We start from the raw sequence: 12,137 nt of genomic DNA, 5'->3' as shown, positions 1-12,137 counted from the left end.
TTGTCTCTACTACCCTTTTTGAACAAGGGAACCACATTTGCTATCCTCCAGTCCTCAGGCACTATTCCTGTAGACAATGATGATTTGAAGATCAATGCCAAAGGCTCGGCAATCTCTTCCCTTGCTTCCCAGAGGATCCTAGGATAGATCCCGTCTGGCCCAGGGGATACTCTGCAGTATTTCTAATACCTCTTTCCTTGTGAACCTCAAATCTCTTCTAGTTTAGATGCAAGTATCTCTGTATCTTCCTCGCCAACATTTTCATTTTCTATAGTGAACACTGTTGAAAAATATTTATTTAGTGCTTCCCCTATCTCCTCTGACTCCACACACAACTTCCCACTATTATCCTTGATTGGCCCTAATTTAACTCTCGTCATTCTTTTATTCCTGACATTCCTATGGAAAGTCTTAGGGTTAGCCCTGATCCTATCCGCCAACAACTTCTCATGTCTCCTCCTGGCTCTTCTGAGCTCTCTTTTTAGGTCTTTCCTGACTTCCTTGTAATCCTCAAGCGCCCTAACTGAGTTTTCACATTTTGTCCTAACATAAGCCTTCTTCTTCTTCTTGACCAGGGATTCCACTTCCTTAGTAAACCACGGCACACGCGTTCTATATCTTCCTCCCTGCCTGACAGGTACATACTTATCTAGGACACATAGGAGCTTTTCCTTGAATAAGTTCCACATTTTTAATGTGCTCATCCCCTGCAGTTTCCTTCTCCATTCTACGCTTCCTAAATCTTTCCTAATTGCGACGTAATTTCCCTTCCCCCAGCTGTAATTCTTGCTCGGTGGAGTACACCTATCCCTTTCCATCACTTAAAGTAAACCTGACAGAATTGTGATCGCTGTCTCCAAAGTGCTCACCTACCTCCAAATCTAACACCTTGCCAGGCTCGTTACCCAGTACTAAATCCAAAGTGGCTTCGCCCCTTGTAGGCCTGTCTACATACTGTGTCAGGAAGCCCTCCTGCACACACGGACAAAAAACGACCCATCTATAGTACTCGTACTGTGGTGATCCCAGTCAATATTTGGATAGTTGAAGTCCCCCATGACAACTACCCTGCCTCTCTCACTCCTATCGAGAATCATCTTTGCTATCCTTTCTTCTACATCTCTGGGACTATTCGGAGGCCTATAGAAAACTCCCAGCATGGTGACTTCTCCTTTCCTGTTTCTAACCTCAGCCCATACTACCTCAGTTAACGAGTCCCCAAGCATCCTTTCTACAACTGTAATATTGTCTCTGATCAACAATGCCACACCTCCCCCTCTTTTACCATGTTCTCTGTTCTTACTGAAACATCTGAATCCCGGAACCTGCAACAGCCATTCCTGTCCCTGCTCTATCCATGTCTCTGTAATGGCCACAACATCGAAGTCCCAGGTACCAACCCATGCTGCCAGTTCATCCACTTTATTTTGGATGCTCCTCGTGTTGAAGTACACACACTACAAACCAGGTTCTTGCTTGCCAGTGTCAGATACTTGATTTGGGAACTCCCTACTCTCATCCTCTTCTGTACCTGTCCTACAATTTTGTTTCCCATCCCCCTGCTGTATTAGTTTAAATCCACCTTAATAGCTTTAGTGAATTTCCCACCCAGGATATTGGTACCCCTCTGATTTAAGACCATCCTGCTTGTAGAGGTCCCACCTACCCCAGAAAAAGCTCCAATTATCCAAAAACCCGAAACCCTCCCTCCTGCACCATCCCTGTCGCCACGTGTTCAACTCCTTTCTCTCCCTATTCCTCACCTCACTAGCACGTGGCACGGGCAGCAAACCAGAGAAAGCAATTCTGTTTGTCCTAGCTCTAAGCTTCCATCCTAGCTCCCTGAATTTTTGCCTCAAGTTCCCATCTCTCTTCCGACCCAAGTCGTTGGTGCCAATGTGGACCACGACTTGGGGCTGCTCTCCCTCCCCCTGAAGGATCCCAAAAACACAATCAGAGACATCACGGACCCTGGCACCTGGGAGGCAACACACCAACCATGAGTCTCTCTCGTCCCCACAGAACCTCCTATCTGTCCCCCTAACTATCGAGTTCCCAATAACTACTGCTCTGCTCCTCTTCCCCCTTCCCTTCTGAGCAGCAGGTGCCCCACTGCTTTCCCCTGGTAAGTCATCCCCTTCAACAGTATCCAAAATGGGATACTTATTGTTGAGGGGAATGGCCACAGGGGATCCCTGCACTGCCTGCCGGTTCCTTTTCTGTCACCTAACTGTCACCCATCTGTCTTTTTCTTTTATCTGGGGAGTGACTACCTCTCTGTAAGTCTGTCAATAACCCCCTCTGCCTCCCGAATGATCCGAAGTTCATCCAACTCCAGCTCCAGTTCCCTAACATGGTTTTTGAGGAGCTGGTGTTGGGTGCACTTCCCAAAGATGTAGTCAGCAGGGACACTTGTGGTGACCCTTACTTCCCACATTCTGCAGGAGGAACATTCCACTGCCCTACACTCCTTAACTCCCAAAGTGACTACTAACAAAAAAGGATTAGGAAATAAACTATTTACCTTACCTTGTCAATCTGGCTCCCACAACTTTTTTTTTAGGTTAGAGGAGGAGGATGGGTGGGAGACAACTACCCGAGTAGTGTCTCGGGTAACGCAACCACGCAAATATAAACTGCCTTTTATGTGTTTGTGACAATAATTACCTGTAGAAGTGTCTTCAAAGTTATGATATATGCCCCTAGCAGACAAAACACAATAGTAGGATAGGAAATTCCTCAAGTTAAGTTGGGGTGACAAAAGTTGAAACAATTTTGTTTCACAGAGTTGTTATCAACATATCCATTTTTTATTTCACCTCTTCCCTCACTTGGTTTTCCCTCTTCACTTACTCACAGATTAACTCCTGATTTGTTCACAAGCTGCTGGTGAGATTTTGACTACAGTGGACCAACTTGTGGTTGGTAAATATAAGAATATTTACGAATATCACATAGAGTCATAGAGTTTTACAGCATGGCCCATCATGCCCACGCCTGTCATCAAACACTTATCTACTCTAATCCAATTTCCTAGTATTTGGGCTGTAGCCTTGTATACCATTATTTCGAATGAATTAATCTACTTCATAAATGTTGTGATACTTCCCGTCTCTATCACTGACTCTTTCAGGCAGTGAGTTCCAGATAACCATCACACTCTGGATGACACATAAAGCATAAATGTGGAAACATATCCCCTTTAAACTTCCTGCCCCTTACCCTAAAGCTATACCCCTCCCATTACTGACATATCCACAATGGGGAAAAAAATCAGATGCCATGAATCCATATCTTCGTTTTGCACAATCCAACCTTCATAATACCTCCAACCAGTGCTGTAACTGATTCCATTGCAGTAATGCATAGGAATGTTTTTCATACAATTTAATGCTCATATGTTACCTGACCAGATAAATACATGTTCCCTCAAAATGTTAAAATGTCTGCCTCATGTGTAATTTTCACAGTCAGCCCTGGTGAGGTCATAGTCCTGGTGAGTAATGTCCAGCATGTTCATACATCCCAAAGATGGACAAAGTTATAATGGCTGAGCATTGCTCATCTCTCACAATTAATCAATGCATTCACTGCAGACAGCCCCCAGCAGCAGGATTTGGCTGACCGCTGTCAGGGAGGTGCACTTTGATTGTGGACAACACTGAGGCTAAATACGACATGCTGGCCTAGCCTGGATATTACACCTTTTATTTACCATTTATCTCTCAGTCCCACAAGCTTCATTCTTGATGAAGGGCTTATGCCTGAAATGTCGATTTTCAAGCTCCTCAGATGCTACCTGACCTGCTGTGCTTTTACAGCACCACACTCTCGACTCTGATCTCCAGCATCTGTAGTACTCACTTTCTCCTGGCTATTACACCCGTCATCCCCAAGCTTAAACCCAATGTATGACTGAGAGTGCAGAAGCAGGGACAATTCCCCACATCTCTCGAGGGAAAGCAAACTATATTGCGGATGCTGGAAATCTGAAGGAAACACAGAGAATGCTAGAGAAACTCAGCAGATCTGGCTGCATCTGTGGAGAGTGAAACAGAGTTAACTTTTCGAGTCCTGCATGACTTCTTCTGAAGAGCCAAATTTCAGTCTGTGTGAGTGGTATGCCCTGAGTGAAAGGGGATGCCCAGCAGGGGAGGGAGAAGATCAAAGATCTTCAACATTCCACAAGGCTATCGTCATCTCCAGAGATTCACCACTCTCATTTGATTTTATCTCTCTAAATGAATACTGCACAGTATAGAAGTGGTATTTCCTGGTTGAATAGTTGGTGTTTGAATTTGAAAGGCATTCCCACTTTGCCTGGAGCTGCATGAATGTTGGCCACAGTGTTGGAATTCAGGGTGTTGCGGTTGTCAATCTAAACTCAGACATTGCTTTTCTTTGTGCTAAAGAATTTTAAGATTCTTGGTTACTTCAAATGTATTTCCCTTGTGACCTGTGAGGAAAAAGGTAATTTTTCATCTATATGCCTGTCAGGAATGGGATTGTCTATCGTTCTTTTGAATATCAAGGAAATCGCCAATATATGGAGAAATATACCATTGTCAGCTAGCCATTTGCCCATAATCACTGATATGCCAACACAAATATTTTTACAAAAAGCAGGATGCATCTAAGTCCTTCTGATCTAATGTTTCCATGTTTGAATTGGCGATGAGCACAGACTAACCTTTTACACGATTGAAAAAAAGGATGCTGAAAGTACTCAAAATACCTGGCAACATATAGGGCAGGGAGAGGAGTCAATATGTCAGGTTGAGGACCTGAGGTATCATCAAACTAATGCGTACTGAATGTCTGCATAGTTGAATGGCAGGTCAACTTCTTAAACTGTCTTACCGGTCCCATCTCTCCCTTCTCCCCACTCCCCCCAACCAATCCCCCTCCACCCCCCTTATTTATTCATAATGAATCATGTACAACTTTTCTGATCAGCTATTTTCACAGATTGGTGGCGATGATAATACAGTGGATTTGCTTTTAACCCTGTGTCTGACATTTGCTTTTTATGAGATCTGCAGTTTCTTTCTCAACTATTCCTTGTGGAACACGCATGAGTGGGAAAAGTGAAAATAAACGTTCTATTTCCTTCCTTAATTAGTCATTGTATCTAGAAATAAAGCAGACTTTACTAAACGAAGAAAGCTATACCAAGTTATAGAACATTGCATTTATGGTACGGATGATAGATTTTTAACTGTAAATATTAATTTTTAATAGATGCTGTGAGGCATGCATTACTGTACTTAACAGTGCGTTAGCAGTTTGGGAAGGATTATGCCTCATTCTCGCCCTTCCAGGACCACCTTGTGTATTTTCCGCTATGTACACTTGCTGCTTCTCATAGGGGTGACACTATTCAGAGCCTCTCAGAAGCAAACATTGCATTAATCTTGCAACACGGATATAAGAGGAAGAGCATCCGGAATGGGAGACACCGACAGAATATAAGGTTGGTACTGGTTGGAGTGCAAACCAAAAATGTTCAGAAAAGTTAAGATTGGAATCATTTTTGTGAGGTCCAACTTCTCTTCCGGACTCCATCAGAACATGGGAATTAGAATTTGGTCCCTGGAACCTGCTCCCTCATTGAATAAGATCAGGACTGGTCTTCTATCTTAGCATCATTTTCCATTCTATCCTATATGTAGGATGGTAGATTTCATTCCACAAAGGACATTAGAGAGAGGGAGTTCCAAATTTCCACTGCTGAGGAAAGAACTGGATTTTTGAGACTGAGGCAGATAGTTCTGACTGATCCGTAATTTTAAGAGGCCGGTACCATGTTTAATGATGGGCCTGTACTGCAAATTGTTGTTGTTCAAGATACCAAACTATGAATTTGGTGCAGAAACAGGGCATTTGGTTCTGCTCCACCATTCAATAAGCTTACGGCTGATCTGCTTCACATTCCCATCTGTCCCCATTCACCTTTGATTCCCTCATCTATCGAGAATCTAATCTATCTCCACCCTACAAATATTCAATGGCATCACTTCCTGAGACTGAGCATTTCATAGTCACACAGTCCCCTGAGAGAAAGGAATTCTCCTCATCCCTGTCCTGAAAGTCAACACCTAATTTTAAAACTGCGTGGCTTAGTTCTGGACCCACCACAACAGGAAACATTCTTTCCATGTCCAATTTGTGAAGACCATTCAGGATATTGTACATTTCAATCAAATCATTCCTCGCTCATCTAACCTCCTGTGCAAGTAAGTCCCTTCTTTCCACATATGAACATCTGCTCTTTCCAGCAATCAATCCTGAAAACTTCCTCTGAACTGCCTTCAATACTTTAACATCCTTTCTGAAATTGGGAGATCAAACTCCATACAGCATTGAAGGTACGGTCTCACCAATGTCCCATGTAATTGTAATAGAATAAACCTATCTTTATGTTCAATGCCTCTTGTCATAAAGGATAGGATTTCATTAGCCTCATGATTACGTGCAGTGCGGCATGCTAATTTTATGTGGCTTGTGCACCAGAGCACCTAGATCCCACCCAGGGATCCCCACTAGATCCCCACTAATTATTCAGTTATTTTCCAATTAAATAATACTCTTTACTTTACCGTGCCTTCTAAAGTGAACAGCTTCACATTTTCTGACGTTATACTCCACCTGTCAGACATGTTCACTTACTCAACCTATCGGTATTAGTTGAAAGTGAGAACTGCAGATGCTGGAGATCAGAGTCAAGATTAGAGTGGTGCTGGAAAAGCACAGCAGGTCAGGCAGCATCTGAGGAGCAGGAAAATCGATGTTTCGGGCAAATCCTCATGACCTGTCCTACCTGCCAATCTTCCTTCCCACCTATTTGCTCCACCCTCCCCTCCGACCTATCGCCTTCATCCCCACCTCCATCTTAGCTACCTTCTCCCCAGCTCCAACCCTCTCCCATTTTCCTCTCCACTCCGGAGGCTCCCTGCCTCATTCCTGATGAAGGGCTTTTGCCCGAAACGTTGATTTTCCTGCTCCTCGGATGCTGCCTGACCTGCTGTGCTTTTCCAGCACCACACTAATCTATTGGTATTAGTCTCCATCCTTGCTATGTTATCTACAATGTAAACTTTTCTACCCATCTTTGTGTCATTAATGGACTTAGTCACCACGCCTTCAATCCTCCAGTTAAGTCATCTGTAAAGATTAGAACAAGGACCCAACACAGACTCCTGTAAGGCCCCACTTGTCACACCCTGCCAATCAAAAAAGACCCATTTATGCATTCTCCTTTCTGTTTCCTGCTCACCAGCCAATCTGTATTTCCATGCCCGTGCCAAGAACTCCTACCTTGGGCAATTACCTTTGATATGGCACCTTGTCAGATTCCTTCTGGAAATCTAAGTACATTCGGTTCTGCTATAACATGTTAGCTCTGTTCTTGTGCAATCCCGTGTTATAAGAAAATCGCATAATAACAGCACCATTTAAACTAATGGGGTCGGAATTGCATTATAAACAATACACGCTTTAAAAGTTTGTGCTTTAGAAATAGTGACTCCAATTCATCAATCGTGTTAGAGCAAATTCGCATTCACGAGACATGCATTATAGCAGAACAATCTGTGTAGCAATTCAACTGGCCCCCTTTTACCCTATATTACTCCTTCATAGAATAAATTTATTCAACTTGATTTCTCTTTCACAAAACCATGCTGCCTCTTTCCAATTGCCTTGAACTTTTTCAAGCATCTAGTTCCAGTCTCAGTAACGCTCAGTGGGGACCAGTCTCCAGTTGCATCAAGGGAGTAAGCAGTCCTTGCCTTAACAGGTGCCTCCTGAAATCATACATGGAGCCAGGATCTGGACTAGGAAAGTTGTGGCACATGTAAATACTTCAGATTTAGTGACTTATGGCCTCAGTGGGATAAAGAAAAGAACAGGAGTACACCATTCAGCCCATCAAGCCTTCACCGTGATTCCAGACGATCTCCTCATTGTTATTTTTTCTGCACTATCTCAGTATTTCTTATGATGCTGTTTGATCTTTGCGCTTCCTGCCCTCTAAGTTAGAGGAATGTGCTCATGTTTACAGGAAGGCCTTATTGTGGGCTTCCATAATCTACGCATCAAAGAAGTGGAAAGATTTTCTGATCATGACTGTCTGCAGCTGCTGCCTTACTGTCTTTATAGATCCATGTTGACCACTTGGGGAACTTATGGGGAGTGTGGGTCTGTGATGTCGATCTGTGGGTTGGTTGGTGTTTTCCATGTTGATGTACCCACTGAGCAACAGATTGAGAGATGATGCAGATATTTGAATGAAACCCTGGAAGGGACCAGTTGCAATGAACTTGATGGCCATAAGTTAAGAAGTATTTATGTAATCATTTGCATTGCCACAGTCTCTGGGGCTCTGAGTCATTAGCTGGAAAGCACAATTAGTGTTGTCAGATCTTTGTTGACTGACATGGGCTGAATGGCCTCTTTCTGTGCTGTACACATCTCCGTGTCTATGATTAACCTTGAGTGTAAAGGCATGGGATTGGGTAATCATGGTGCATCATCATTATCCAGAACTGCACAGACTTCTCCAATATTTGTCTTGAAGCTCTGCACCTGTTGCTTGTTCTACCTCTTGGTCATGTGCAGAAAATGTCTTTGGAGATGGTGCATGCACCCTTTGTTGAGGGCAATACATCTACCTCCTTCGCCTGTCTGCTGCTCTCTGAGCCAACTCTTGGCCTAGTTCCCTGGCTCTGAAGCACTTTGCTGACACCGCCTTTCCACTATTGCCCATGTATGCCAAGGTATTACACCCATCCTGTTACATTTTCCTCCTTTGCTACACACTCTTTGCTCAATGAGTCTGGCAGTCTGACCCATCTCCTAATTGTTGAAGGAAGCAAGGAATAATCCTGAGGGACAACACATAGCTGGCCCTCCTCTTCCACAAGGCCCCAACAGCCAGCCACCACTGACCTCTACCTCTGAGCTTCCGTTTCTGCATTTAAAATATTACATCGCACAGCTCTGCACAAGAGATATGCATCTTTCATGGCGTCTTCATAAGTGTTTTCACCACCACTACAAATTCATGGCTCCAACACTGCAGGTGAAGAAGTTTAGAGCATGCATGTGACTATTTTCCGATGTGCCCAGCAGATGCACACCAGTGCAGAGGCATGCCCTGCCCCTTTCTCCTTTATATGGAATGGCGAGGCCAGCATTTATTGCCCATCCTGAAGTGCTCTGGAGAAAGCTGTGGTGAGCTTCTTTTTTGAACCACTGCAGTCCATGCAGTGTAGATACACCCACAGGGCTGTTTTGATGCAGCAAAAGTTCAGGAACATCAAGTCAAAATGGAGTTGAAGGGGAATTTACAGGACTTGATGTTGTCATGCATTTGTTGCTGTTGTCCTTCTAAGGAGGTTTGGGAGGTGTTGTCAACGGAGTCTTGATGAGATGTTGCAGAGCATCTTGTAGGTAGTGTGCACTGCTGCTGCTAAGTGTCGGTGGTGGAAGGAGTGGATGTTTGTGGATGTGGTGCTGCTTTGTCCTGAATGCTGTCAAGCCTCTTGAGTGTTTTTGGAGCGGCACCCATCCAGACAAGTGGGGAATATTCCATCACATTCATAACTTGTGCCTTCAGGCTAGTGGACGGGATTTGTGGAGTCAGAGGTAAATTACTTACTGCAGAGTTCCCCACTTCTGACTTGGTCTTGTAGCCACAGTATTTATATTGTGAGTCCAGTTCAATCTCTGGTCAATAGTATTCCACCCCACCCCGCGAGTTGATTGTGCCAACTTCAATGATGATAATGCCAATGCATGTCAAGGAGTGGTGGTTAGATTATTTCTTACAGGAGATATCATTGCCATCCACGTGTGGTGTGAATGTTACTTGCTAATTGTCAGCCCAAGTCTGGATATACTCTAGGTCTTGCTGTATTCAGACATGGACTGCTTCAGTATCGGAGGAGTTGCGAATGTTGAGCAGTCATCATTGAACATCCTCACTTCGGACCTTACGATGGAGGGAAGATCATTGCTGAAGCAGCTGAAGATAGTTGGCTCTAAGATACTCCCCTGAGGAAGTCCTGCAGAGACATTCTGAGATTGACATGACTGGTCTCCAGCAACCGTTGCCTAGTGCTAGGTATTACTCCAACCAGCTGACAGCTTTCTCTGATTCCCATAAACTCTGATGTCGCTGAGCACTTTAATGCCTCATTTAGATACGTATTGTTTTGATGTCATGGGTAGTCTAATTCACCATACCCATGTACTCAGATTCTGGATTCTCTCATCTGATCCATGTATGTAAGTTTCTCCATGTCCTCCCCACACCTGATCTCTATAACTGTCTCCAGCTCCACATTACCTCATGGATCTCCTTGATCTTTCAGTTCAAACCTTTAGAGGGTGGGGATAGTGAAGGTGAGAAACCACAAGGATGTGGGGTTTAGGGTGAGTGAGCCGAGGTGTGAGAGAGATTTTACAGGTGAGTGCGAGCAATCTTGCTGATGGAGAGAGTGAGAGGTTGGAAACTCAACCCATTGTCGGTTAGGACATCAACATTCAAAATAGCCTGGTTCAACTTCAACTAGTAGCCTCCCCTATCCCTAGCATTGTTATATTATCCTGCCACACAACTCTTGGAGAACAATCAGTTCTTAACTTCTGTTGCTTCCCCATTAAATCCTTAAATTCTGGAATTCCTTGCCTAAACCTCTCTGCCTCTTTACATTTCTCTGTTACCTTTAGCTGCTCCTTAATGCCTATTTATTTGACCACGTTTTAAGCTATTAATATTTCCCAGTGTGGTTCAATGACAAAGTTAGAAGCTCATATGAAGTTCCTTGGGACATTCTGCTGCATTAACGTCTCTATATACATGCAGGTTGTTCTGACATCCCATTCAATTCTCCACTTCACATGGAGCTTGCACTGTCACAGCTTCAGCCTTGGTCTGGAGATATAGAAAGTGAATAGTCAAAATGCTGGGGGCCAAGTGCAGCAATACAATCTCCCTGCAAAAGGCTCAACCTGCCTTCAATACTGCAAGGCCAGGAAATCAATGAATATATTCACTTACCTGAAGCTGCCTCATAAATACTCCTATAAATCATTCATGTTCCTCTCTGATGGGCAGCCTCAGGAGTTCTGTTGCTGCTGACTTCTTCACTAACTACTGCCGCTGAGCTTTATCTGCACAGATTTGACCTACATTGCAGAGAGGAACTGTATTTGACACTATTGCCCAAGGGTGGAATGAGGACAGACATCCGAAATTCACGTTTGTCTGTGCTTCCTAATGGGCGATAATCTGAAGTGACAGCGGTGTGTACACATGCATGGAAACATCATGTTATTGAATGCCTTGGGCAATATTTAAAACGGAGGGTAAAACAATGAATTGCAATTATATAGACATTCATAAATAGGCAGGAATAAATCAGAAATGAATGAACCCTGGCAGGAATATAATTAGGATTTTATGTTCAAATATGGCAGGAGATAAGAAGTAGCAGTTGGGAAGGCAGTGTTTTTGGCTGCGCTGTTTATGGCACTGTCAGGAGATACACATCCATCATTGCTACTGGGAACCAAGTGAAGCAGCCAGCAACCAGCTTTGCTTCAACTTCTTCACTCTGTTGCTATTTCTGGCTCAGTCGATGTATTCTGTTTCACAGGGCTGGTTGAATTATCGATTCACCGCAAGCCTTGGGGCCTTGGTTGTGAGCCACTGTAAACGCTAGCTCCATCTATCTGGCTGAATTCTTGGCACCAAATGTTGCAATGCAGTTCCCCGGTTGAACAGTGAACTAACTGCACACCCTTTTTCACAGCTCATTTTTAACAGCACTCTGCATAGTCTCATTTCACAGGGAATAAAGGTCATTGCAATCAGCTCCAAGCATCCTAAAAACAAAACATCCCAGAGAAACTGCCTTTTAAAGTTTAGTTTAACTTGTTTATTTTCACAGATAGGTCCAGGGCCAGCCTTCTGACAGCTAGGCTCAGCCTCCTCCGAGCTTTGTAAATGTGATTGAAGTCCATTCTTCATTGTGGGGCCGGGCAAAGCAGCCTGGAGGTGGGGGTAGGGTGGTGGAGGGAGCCCAGGGCAGCTGAGGGGGTATTAATGAGGGTGGGGAGGGGGTATCAAG

At 44.0% G+C, this 12,137-nt stretch overlaps 1 protein-coding gene across 1 annotated transcript in view; it reads left to right on the top strand.

Annotated features, from left to right (window-relative positions):
- rab12 (RAB12, member RAS oncogene family) overlaps positions 1-12,137 on the top strand; it is a 376,582-nt gene that overhangs the window by 30,805 nt on the left and 333,640 nt on the right. The gene's annotated exons all lie outside the window — the stretch shown is intronic.

This window comes from Chiloscyllium plagiosum, chromosome 4, assembly GCF_004010195.1.
Source record: "Chiloscyllium plagiosum isolate BGI_BamShark_2017 chromosome 4, ASM401019v2, whole genome shotgun sequence".
In the NCBI taxonomy this organism is placed as follows: Eukaryota; Metazoa; Chordata; class Chondrichthyes; order Orectolobiformes; family Hemiscylliidae; genus Chiloscyllium; species Chiloscyllium plagiosum.
Note: the sequence above shows the minus strand (reverse complement) of the source record. Positions and strands in the feature narration are given on the sequence as shown.